This window comes from Neodiprion virginianus, chromosome 1 (assembly GCF_021901495.1).
Source record: "Neodiprion virginianus isolate iyNeoVirg1 chromosome 1, iyNeoVirg1.1, whole genome shotgun sequence".
Lineage (NCBI taxonomy): Eukaryota > Metazoa > Arthropoda > Insecta > Hymenoptera > Diprionidae > Neodiprion > Neodiprion virginianus.
Window position 1 is genome coordinate 13,946,415 of NC_060877.1, and position 12,877 is coordinate 13,959,291.

The window sequence follows — 12,877 nt, forward strand, 5'->3', positions numbered from 1 at the left end:
CAACTATTGCAGATACAGTTTTCGACCTTCAAGTCATTTTTGTGCAGCATGAGTTAAGCTTCCTAATAAAATTTTAACCTAACGTTTATCAATTATAGTTTACTAATTACACGCTTTTATTTACAAAAGTTTACATTGTCTATTCCTTACAACCCTTATATCTCATAAACAATTAATGTTACGACAAATATGCTTTAAGGCATTCTTATCACCCGATTATCAAACTATTCGAATATATTTTTTTTTATATTTTTAATCTTATTTGTTTATGAGATTTGGAATTTTTCTTCAATTATAACATATTTTATGGTCTTCTTTTTGGAAAGAAAATTGGATAGAGGAGATGAGGAATAAATCGTCAAAATAATAAGCAATAGTTACGTGAAAAATCATTTTTATTTATTACAGATGATAAATGTGTCAAGTTGTAAAATAATTGGATTAATTATTAATTATTTCTTCCTTCTGCGCTTTGATGAAGGTTGGTCGCCTGATGTGGATGTGGAAGGGGTTGATTTTTTGTGAACATCGCGAGATTGTTGATCAGTCAACGAGTTATTTTCTTCATTATCATCATTGTCATCTTCATCTTCGTTATCATCACTATCATCAAATTCAGCCGATATTATCGGGGGAAATGATGATGACGACGACAACGACGACAGCGTAACAGAAGATCAGGATCCAGAGGCATCGGCAAGCGAATTTATTGTCAAACCTGGATACCTTCAAATCATCCGAGGTATTTATGGTACTGACAATGATGATAATGAAGAAAATAACTCGTTGACTGATCAACAATCTCGCGGAAGCCTACTTTCAGCGTCAAATTAAAATTATAAATAATGGAGCTAGAATTCCGGGAGTACGGAGTTTTTCATCGGAAATTTCCTCCTCTTTTAGGATCTTTTTTTTAAATTTCGCTATCACTTATAATTTTTGAGTTATAGCCAAAAAACGAAAGGGCGTTTTTTTTTTTAGTTTTTTGTTAATAACAATCGTAATTTTGATCGGCAGAAAAAATCCAAAAAACTCCTTTTTCGGGTTGTGATTCCGGATCGAATGAGCTATCGCTCATATTTTTACGAGACCTGTAACTAATTTTCGCAGAAAATTCACTTCTCGACTAGACTATTCTACTTGTCGGCCGCAGAACTGCTACAATAATTTTGGCTCATGTATTGTAGCGGCCGGCTCGTGTGAATAAGGACGAGAGGTTACAGAAAATTATTTTGTCGATCCAACGGAGATTAATAAAGAAATAAATAATTTGAACTGCCAGAAAGTAAGGTAAGTCATTTATATTCTCGCTATTGTCAACAGAAATTAAGATTTTGTCGGCAATCTACATGCTTTTACTTTTATTGAAGGGTGTAGAGACACACATATTTTATTATTTACCTAGTCGTTTCACCCATTCAATGTTGAAAGAACTTCTGAAGGTAAAAATAAAAACCCGTCTATTTTATGCTATTTACACGTGTACAGTGAAAACTACGGTGAAAAAATTTCACCCTTTCTTTTTTTGCAAGAACACAACATTATGTATATGTATGGTATGTCTAAATGTTGTAAAGCAAGGAAGAATCTCTTGCTGAATATTTGTATTACCAAATTACTCTTTAAAATAACAGAATGTAGTGAAAGTGTACAGGTGTGGTAGAGTGTCAGATATATAGGCAAACACTGAAATCACTTGAAAATAAACTAGAATCAGATTATTCAACAGATTAATATTTGTTCTCAATTAAAAACTCTGGAACTCAAGCATGCATAGTGATAAATTCGCTAGCCGAAAAATCTTCATTTTGTACACCTTTTTGCCTCCTCATATATATGAGGCTTTCCACGTCAGATCGACCTGCCCAAAAGCCTGACCCTCTTCGAATTTGTTTAAACTTTGTGAAAACTTTCTATTAGTTGTCGAGAGTGTTTGTGACTTTTTTTTAGATTTTTACTCGACGACGCTTAGACGTTAGCATTCGGTATAATATGTGCGGAAATCGGAAACGTCCGATTTTAATTAGTGTAATTAAGTATTACTCGGAAACTATTGATTGTATAAAAAAAAAGTTACATATGAAAAAGTTTCAGTTTCGAGTGAACTGCAACGCCAAATTATGCAAAAAGTTATCGGGGCCGCTGAAAGCCCGTGAAAGCTCAAAGAAAATTAGTTTTTGCGATTTCTCAGAAGCTGCATCATTTTTTTTCGACAAAAACTTCAGAGGATGATCCTTTCTTACTGTTCAAAAACTTATGTGAATTTCATCATGGGCCGGGATCTGGTTCCCAAGCTATGAATTTTTTCAGAATTAAAAATTATTTTATTTATTGTAAATGATCTTGCTTAAAGAGATATGGAATATTATTCACACCTGGTTAACGAAAATCACACGTTCAGTGAAATTTTCGTATTGAATTAACAACTGTTGACTTAATTTATAGATGTACGCAATAATGGCCAAGGTGGTATTAAATTCTAACTGGCTCAAAGATGAGGCCTATTTGCCCTGGTTACAGGAATGTAAAAATGACCTGCATTCAGCGTTCTGTTTTCCCTGCAAAAAGACTGTAGCTCTGAGTAACATGGGAGTACAGGCACTGATTAGTCGCATAGCTGGAAAAATACATTGTATGGTTACGGTGTCTAAAATTTCTACTCCCAGCGGCCGATTTTATACTGAAGGTACGGTCACTAAGCCAACGAAGACTGAAGATCAGGCCTTTACGAAACCTCGGACGTCTCAAATGAGAATCAGAACGACGAATCGAATCGAATTATCGCAAAGGAACGTGCATTACGGAAACTGGTATCTGCGAATCCAAACCCATTTTTACTGAACGATAGTACCACAAGAGCCGAAATACTCTGGGCTCTGAATACCGTAGGCAGTCATTTCTCGTTGTTGTCAGCTGGCCAGACTACGAAACTGTTTCGCGAGATGTTTCCAGATAGCCAAAATTGCACAGGATATAAAGCTGCAGCGTAATAAACTTTCTTACATCATTGTTGACGGGCTGGGACCTTTGTTTCGAGAAAAAATCGAAAGCAATGTAACGGAAAGCGAATTCCTGGCAATTTCGTTTGATGAATCTCTAAACAAAATTGCCCAAGAAGAACAGATGGGCTTTATCGTGCGATATTGGTGCAATATTATATGTAACTATTGCAGTATGCCGGTATTTGGGGTCGGTGTTTCTTGGTCACACAAGAGCAATCGATTTTCTCGCAGCTTTTAAAGAGCAATTGGCTGTATTCAATCTCAAAAAAATAATTCAAGTATCGATGGATGGTCCCAATGTGAATCTTAATTTCTTGACCGATTTGAAAAACGAAATGAACGAATCTCCTAACGAACCGCAGCTCTTGGACATGGGAAGTTGCGGCATTCACACGTTGCGTAATGTATTCAAAGTCGGGGATCAATCAAGTGGATGGAAGATAATCGATTTTCTGAGAGCAATGTACAATTTGTTTAATAACGTACCAGCGCCTCGAGCGGACTACATTCGGTTTTCAGGATCTCGCGAATTTCTGAAGAGGTTCTGTGCAGCTCGATGGCTCCAAAATATCGAGGTTGTTTACTGAGCACAAAACATATTGCTTAATTTGGTGAGATAAAAATAGTCTTATTGACGTGAAACAGATCGATATTGGTTACGATACTCGAGATGCCGTAAGAAAATCGAAAAACCTCAGTCAAACAGTGTAACAGTCGAATAACCCCGCCTAAATCATAATAAGATTTGAATGTCGGTGGGTGTAAAGGCTTGACCGTCGTAGCTAGGCCTATAAGTTTCGTCCTCACCATTCCTTGCTCTCACTCTCTTGACGATGAACGAAACGGTGGCACGTGTAAAAGAAAAAAAAATATAATTTATCGATGTATAAAAGTGGAGTGAGCTCTTCGAAAAATAAATGTTTCTACCATAGTCACCAGTATATCAAATTTAAACAAGCACCTGAATTATTAAAATAGAGAAACATATGTAATCAGTAAACTACGGAAAGGCAGTAGGAGAAATTGAATAAATTAACGGACGAAACTGGACAAACACGAGGATAAAATCATACTCGGATCGCCATTGATAAGTTTACATTATACACCTATTTATATTCTTTTTACACTTAATCTATACATTTTATACAAATAATGACGATTTTATGATATACACGATAAGAAGTAATAGTTCGAACGATTTTACCAACTGTTTATGTATTCTGTTTTTATCTTTTATCTTGTTCTTTTATTAAACGTTGACACGGAGATACTGCGAAGGTGCTACACAAAATTATTTATTATGTTTAATTTATTTCTTGTATTGCAACGGAAGAAGGGCATTCCGTCACGACAGATATACTGCTGTTTCGAAAAGAGTGTTTGATGATTTAGCAAAATACTATATCGAAAATCTTAGTAAAATCGCGTGTCAAATATAGGATTGTTACAGCGTTGACATTTTGTGATCCACAAATTATCGTGCAATCGGAGAAAGTTTCCTTCCAAAGGCTGAAAGTAACTCTCGAAAAGTTTGTTAAACTGAACCGACTGAATGGCCAAACTGCCGACAAAATTGACCGAGGTTTCAAAGAGTTGTGCTCCAAAGCTGCTGTAAAACAAAGCTTTCAAACATTCTCGCGTAAGGACGATCGACTCAATATGTTTTGGATGGAGATGATATCGGTGGCGAACGGATCCGAGGAGCTAAAGAATTTATTACAAATGATCTTAAAAAAACTATCGAAAACATAAAAAAAAAAAAGGTTCTAGACCGAAAAAGTGATTTTCACGGCAGCTTGGAACGGGAAATACAAATATCGATACTTTCAAATACCCTGTATTATACCAAAACTGTTAAGGATATGAAAAAAATGTAATCTTTTTCTATGGATAATTTACCGAGCTTTATTTTTTTTAATAATCTTTGTGACGATAGGATCAATAGTTGTCGAGATATGATAAAAAAACTAGATTGGAGCACCTTCGATTCAAGATGGCGGATCGAGCCGTCCAATTAGAGGTCAGGACTTTTAGTATGTTCAATAGTAAGCCAAGATAACGGTCTCCACAAATTTATAGATCTTTACTAATTATTTTTTCTATCCGCTATATTTTGATCCAATTTGACTGGAATATTTGGCATAAATCTGAATCCGTATTCGTTCGGCATGTTATCATAAAGTCGCAAAATGAGTCGATGACTAAGGTGGCTGCCCTAATTTAGAGAAAGCGACCTGAGCTGGGACCTTCGGAGAAAGGCCTGGGAGGACGTATGGTTATCCAATGCATTGGGAATTGGGGTGGTTTTACCCACGGCCAGGCCCTTTGAAAATACTCGGCCCTAGGCAGATACACGGAGTGAAAGGAATTCTTGAACCAACAAAATAGATTTTGTTCGAGGCCATTCTCTTCAATTTATTATCCCCTTATTTGTTCCAAATACGATGACTTCAATTCAACAATTTTGATTTAGTTATTTTATCAAAATGATTTAATCAAGGGAATTCTTGAATTCAACAAAATCTTGTCGTGCCTTTCTTGTCGTGATAGCGTGAAGTATTGATTCGAGTGAATCTTTTTATGTATTTCCGAAATTGGGTCAACTCGTGACGTTACTTATTGGCCTTTACCTTTCACGCCACAAATCTTATTCGGCTACTAAAAAAATAGAATATATTTACAGAGGTCGAGAACATTGAATAAATAAAGCATATAAATTAGGGAAAAATATGTTCAAGCAAGAATATTACGTATATTCAGAATCAATCTGAGAGAAGATAAACGGGTAAATTAGTGTAAACGTGGATTAATCAAAATTATAAGAATAAATCATTCACAAACTCTCGCACTCCAATTAAAATACGCCTAACACAGCAATTTGAAAGTGACAAAAAGGGACATCTTGCTGTTGAGAATGCCACTAAATTATGAAATGACTCGACTTTATATAAATAATTCTAAATGACAGCAAAAAAGATGATTTGTTATAATGTATTGTGACAAAATTTAACCATGTGAGTATAATAGAACGAGGAAGAATGAATGTGTATTAACTTAGCACGGATCTTCCAGGTGAAATGGGCGGCTCAATGGCTCCAGAGATGTAGCAGTTGCTGCTGAATTTGCAAAGGAATAAGTATACCCCGTGTGCGATCTTCTATCGCTGCGCGGTGTAACACATCGTTGTTGGAATTTGGAGTATTGCGCCGTACTGAATAACATTTTTCTATTTAATTCTCTTCCCTATTACCACTGTTACGTAATTTGTCCGTAGTCCCTTTATCTTGTAATATATCGCATTATAATACCTTTTTTTGTAATCTCTGTTCCTGATACGTTAAGACTACCTGTTTCTTTCCAATCTCTTGCCGTTATTTCTCCTCGTATCTATCGCATATATCGCAAACTAGACGCTACGTATTTCTTTATACTTTCTATTATAATATTTAATGAACAATAATTTCTCGACCTCAATAATGACGAAGTAAATATTTTCCTTGGACATGAAGATCAGTGCCAACACTCAAAAAATTGTTTACGTTTCGGCCCGCGTGGGGGTCCTCCTCAGAACGATTATATATTTACGGAACCATCTGTCACGAGAAAAGAAGAATAGGTAACAGGAGTGAATTGCTTAAAATTAATCTTGTACAGAGAATTATGAGATTAACGAAAGCAACTTGTGCCGATATAATTGAAAGGATATTACCTGGTAATAACATGGGATATTTCAAATTTGATGAACAACACGAAGAAAACAATAATTAAAACCAAATCGAGCTCTGTTGAAAATTTCGGTTTTGTGTTTAAATTAATTTATAAACTAAGATGAATGCGTGGGAGATTCGTATCGCTCTTTTAAAACTCACATTGGTTTTTGAGCCTACTTTGGTTTTAATTATGGTTCTGTAAATATATAATCGTTCTGAGGAGGATCCTCACCCGGGCCGAAACGTAAACAATTTCTTGGGTGTCGTTACCAGGGAAAATATTTACTTCATAATATTTAATTCCTGAATATTTCTTCGAGTACCTTGTTTCTTTGAATTTCTAAACCTCCGCGTTAATTTTGATATTATCTGATTAACTTGTATTTCTTGCTTCCTTCTTTCACTTGTAGTATTTCTTAATTTCTTTATTAGATGTAATATTTCCTGCTTTCTTTATTATTTGTAATATTTTCCGCTGTACCTGCAAATTACCTTGACTGTATTTTTTTACTGTTATGAGAATTTATTGAAATTACAAATTATTTTTAAGTAATTGATAAACTTTACGCAAATTTCATAAGGTACGACTAGTATAGCATAATTTCACTTCTTTATCGGTAGATTAAAACACGAGCCGCCATTAAGTTTAAAATTCATTCGTTCATCCATTCTATGATTCATTCATTCCATGTGTAAATTTTTTAAAATAGTTTATATTGTTAAAATTGTAAATAATTGTAAACAATCGTCTTTCATCGATGCACTTTACTCTTGGGTTTCACTTGGTTTATTTGATTTCTTCCTTTTAAATCGTCTCTCTTTAATTTTTATGTGGTTTTTGGAGTTTTTTTTAATTTTTAGTTTCGAATGTTTATCTCCATGGTCACTTTGCTTTGATAAGACGTTCCTCGATCTTCTGTACCTGATGTTCGATTACGGGAGACGCGAACCTCCGCACCTCCTTCGTCCAAGAGAGTCGTTGACTAGGAGCCCCGCTTTCTCTGACTATATTCGAAATTGGCGACGACACACACCACGTATCCCACCCCATGGGTCAAATCTCATCCGCTCTCGTTGTGCTTATTAAGGTATATTCGAATCATTGCACTGTGATAATACTATTCTCTCGCTATATCATTCTGCTTTCGCTTACATTGCTAACCTGCCTTGACTGATTATTGATGAGTTTGAAGTTCGTGCCCGTGTAGATAATTATGGCTATTTCATTTCGTTGGATGACGGTCGGGGTTGAAATGATGCGAATTAAGCACCCAATTTTACTGTTCTATGCGACGTTTCGGCAGACCCTGCCTACCATTATCAGGTTTCCTTAATATACAAAAAGTCACATATTTTTACATGAATTACATTTGATCAATAACTGTCACGTTAAAAACATCGAACGGCTAGCAATTGTTTATCAATATTGTGTCAAACTATTTTTCAATTCTGTTATCATACATAAATGTCGAGTGTGATAATTGATCGTATTATTTAAACTACAATGGAAAATTTTTTAATTTTAAAAACATTTTCACTCACATAAATCGACATTCCTTAAAACGTATGATTTTTATTGCACAGTGTCCGAAATGGAAGTGAATACCAACTTACATTTACTAAGCTAACTGTTCTCTTAATATTTAAATTAACAACAAACGTTGAATGTCATCTGTCTGTTTACATATTTTTTGGTGGATTAGCCTAATTGTTTTCATAACAGTTTATGCCAATTTATAAAGACAATTTTTAAGTGATGGCAGAATAGAGGTGACTCAGGTTTTGAATGTCAGTACTTCTGTTGACAGTATTGTTTTTGGATATGTGTATCATTTCTTTGATAAGCCTCTTGTGCCAGTTGGTTCCTTTGTCAATTATTTTTACATTTTCAAAAACGAAATTATGCCCTTCAACCAAAGAATGCTCAGCCAGAGCAGATGTATCAGGATCACGCGTTTTAGATCATCTTTATGATTTGCTATTCTATTTTTGAAATACTGTGAGGATTGACCTATGTAACATTTGTCACAATCTTTAAATTTAATTTTCTATACAATGTTAGTTTGTTCTAGTGTGGCTGTTTTCAACTTTAAAGTTGTAAACATATTATTCAAAGTGTTAGTAATTTTATACGAAACATTAATGCTCTCTTTCGATAGTATCTTTTTAATGTTTTGTGACAGGCCATCAATGAGAGGAATTGATCCAAGACAGTTTTTTCCTTTTTGGTCCACTAGCATCAATGTTATCCGGTTTGGCATCTGTGCAACTATTATAATGTTTGTGGATTCTTTGTTCTTGTAAATGCCTGATTAATTTGCCTGGATACCCATTTTTTCTTAGAGTTTCCCGTACTAATTTAAAATTTTTCTTTCTGAATTGGACGTCAGCTAGTTTGATGCATCTGTCTAGTAAAGGTGCCTGTCCACATGAGAGTAAAACTCTCGAGAGTCGCTCTCGAGAGCAATACTCGCCAGTGGTCAAGTTCGAACACGCTATCGGATAGCTACTCGCAGAATTTCGAACCTGGTTCGTACTGTGACAGTGCTCTCAGAAGTGTTACAATGGCACGACGCACTTGGACGAAAGCCGATACATATGATTTAATTGAAATGTATGAAAAAAATGAGACGTTTTGGAACATTAAATCTGAACTATACCGTAACAGAGATTTAAAAAATACAATTCGGAGGAAATTTCGAAACTGACATGCATCTTCTATTTCCAATTTGCGCACAAGATTATTAGTTACACGGAGTTGCAGCCTCCGTGATACCCACGATTTAACCCAGTAACTTTTTTTTCTGTTAAGTCTTTCTCGAATTTCGAGCACAACTATCATCGCTGCCGCAACTCGTTTATAAGAAGCCATATCGGATAAGACTGACGTGACGCGTAGTTCGCAAGTTGCAGACGCTCTCCAGTGGACATGGTCCTGAGAGTAATTTGCGACAGTAACTCTCCGGCCACTGTCTGGACTGCTCTCGATAGTGAAACTCGCGGAAAAACACTCTTACGTAGAAACAGTCGTGAGACTATTTTCGAGAGTAACTCTCAGAATTCACTCTCACGTGGACAGGCACCTTAAGCCTATTGCTACACTTTTTTGAACTGAAGCGGATGGTGTGAATGAACGTTTACATATCTGGCAGACCATGTTTCTTTCTTATACCAGTCAGTCAAAACTGCTCCTTTGTAATTGATAATTCAGGTGTCAAGGAAGCCAATTTTGTCGTTTGCTTCTATTTCATGTGTGAATTTAATCCGTGGATGATATTGATTAAATGCATTTAACAATTGTTGGATGTGATTTTTGTGTACACATGCTATTATATCATCGCGTTGATTAGATGTGAAGTAGTTTTCTGTTCCGGAATACAACACAGAAATAAAAGCAAAAAAAAAGATACATCGTTACAACTGAATCAGTTTTTGATACCAAAGAATTAATGTTCTCCACATATTCTCGTCAAAGAAAATTTCAGAAATTTGGGACCCCGAAGGCACCATCGATGATTTTGCGTACATATACGCTCCTGACCGTGGAAATTCCTACGTTGAACACCGGTCAACTCTGCCGTCGACAACAAAGATGGCGGCCACAGTGGTTCACTCTTAAAAAAAAAAAAAACAAAATGGCTGGTTTTTTACATTTTGCAGCTAAACTAAAAATTATTTTTGAAATAAAAAAATTTTTTTCTTATACACGAAGAAAAGACCCACTACTTTTATATCAAACATGTTTTCCTCACGCCGATAGAAAAAAAATTAAAATTAAAAATTCAATTTTTTTTTTCAACATTTTATAAACAATCAGCTGTTAAATTGATATGGCGGCAAAATCAAGGGCTCATTGGTTGAGGTCAAATCTACCTACGAAAAAATCGGCGAACCTGTTCTCGAAAAGAATAGGAGTCAGTCGATTACATGCCTTATTCGCCTTACGAGTTGACGTCAGCTTTGAGTTTCGCAAGACCCCATATCTTGGTTAAATCACAGATTGACACTGAATACCCTCTTTTACTGTAGCGTACCGAGTTCGTGGATTGTTTGTTCAGGCACCTAGTTCGTGCACTGTCGTCAACGCTTCAAGGCACCAATAATCAGAGTGCAATCGGTAGAATGGCTTCCACAGACGAACCGTATTTCATTTGAAACGGCCAGAAAATTTATGCAATGTTTGACATTTCACATGTATTTAAAAATTTCCGTAATCAACTAGTAAGATATTCGATTAGACGTTGAAAGTACAGCTTCTTGGAGAGACTTGCGATCTTTGTGGGAACTAGAAAAAGACAAATTAACGAAGGCAGCGTGCAAATTGTCTGAAGGACATATTTACCCGAAGCCATTCCAAAGGATGAACTGTCGATTAGCGCTACAGGTAGGTATTTAGCAATCGTCTTTCTGCAGCGCTATCAGCTGCTGCAACGAATAATTACATCAACATCAATACGGCTATGCATACTGCTCAATTTCTCACACTGCTGAATGACTGATTCTTTTGATAATTTGAATACCCGGTCTCCAAATGACGCTAATCCTCATCGATGCGCGTTGTCCGACCAGAAACCGTATATTTGCAAGAATTTATCGATCATGTTCGGCAAATCTGCAAACTGGCGCACACTGACAGACAAGGGTGAAAAAGTCCCTCCGTGTTTCAATGGTGTTCGACAGACCATTAATGCAATCCTAATGTTGTTCAAAGATTTGCAACTCGAAAGAGTAAAATTTTTAATGACATCGCGATTAAACCAAAATCCCATTGAAAATATGTTTTCCATGATCCGTTGTTATGGTGGAACTTATAATCAAAACCCTACCGCAAAACAATTCCGCCTGAATTACCAAAAGCTCATCATGCTGAATTTAATGAAGCCCGCCAAATCTGCAAACTGCTTAGACGACGAGGACGAGGCACTCCTGTCCAATAATGTCCGAGTGCCTTTGCAGACTGGCTCGATAAGAAATAACTCAGTAGGAGCTAGCGCGTTTCTCTACTGGGGCGAATTGAATGAACAGATCAACGGGGAACCACTCGCCGATGTAGAAAGAATCGTCGTCGAAGCAGGCGCGTCACATACCACCGACGAAACGTTAATGTCCTGCGCAGTCGAATACGTTGCGGGTTATATCACAAAAAGATTCGTAGAAAGAACTGGACGTCAACTTTGCGAGGAAGTAGTCCTCGAGTCCAATCCAGTACTAGGTCAGCCAAGACAAATACTTACATATTTTCGGGCGTACGAAACGAAAGAGGAAAACGATTTCGGAAACTTGCGCGTAGCAACAAAGGAATTTTCGTTTGTGTCAACTTGATAAACGCGGCTTTCGATGTAGGTTATCCGAAAATCAGGGGAGAATATGATATTGAAGATGAGCTCTTCCCTTACATGAAAGCCGCTGTGAACCAAAGTAGGTGTAGTGGGTGGTTTGAACACGAAACATGCAATCTTCATCGTCGACAGCTTGTTTACAACTTTATCCGCGTTAAAATCTATACACAAAAGTTGAGAAACCTATACAGCGCGTATAGAATTTTTGTAACTATAGACTAAATTTACTATGTCGCGGGTTCGCATCTCCTCACGGAGATGATCGAGCTGATTGACCAAGTCGCGGTTTCGCGTCTCTTTACGGAGATGATCGAACTGATCGACGTTATTAGGTCGCGGTTTCGCATCTCCTCACGGGGATGATCGAGCTGATCGACCTATGGGGGGGGGGGAGCAATGTCGGTTGGCCTCCTCGTGGCGTCCCCTGGAAATCCTTGTGAGCAAATGAGTAGCTAATAACTGACAACACAAGTACGTCATCAATGTAGAAAACAGTAATCACAATTATAAGTTTGAAGTATTTACGTCACAATCTATTGCATGATCTATTTTATCATACAATTCAGATGAATAAGGAATTAATAATAAATATGTATTATGAAATTCGTCTCAAAAATCACAATTATAGATCTTTGTATACATGTGACATGTTTACAAGTATATGACACTACTTGTTAAAAGCCACGTAAGACGGTCCCGGCCGTCTATGAGGTGATATGAAAATACGTTATATCTATTTTAGCGGAAAGAAAAATGCTAGAGAATGTAATTCGAAAATTTTTGGTGATTTGAAAAATTAACGACGGAGCCAGGAATCGAAACTGTT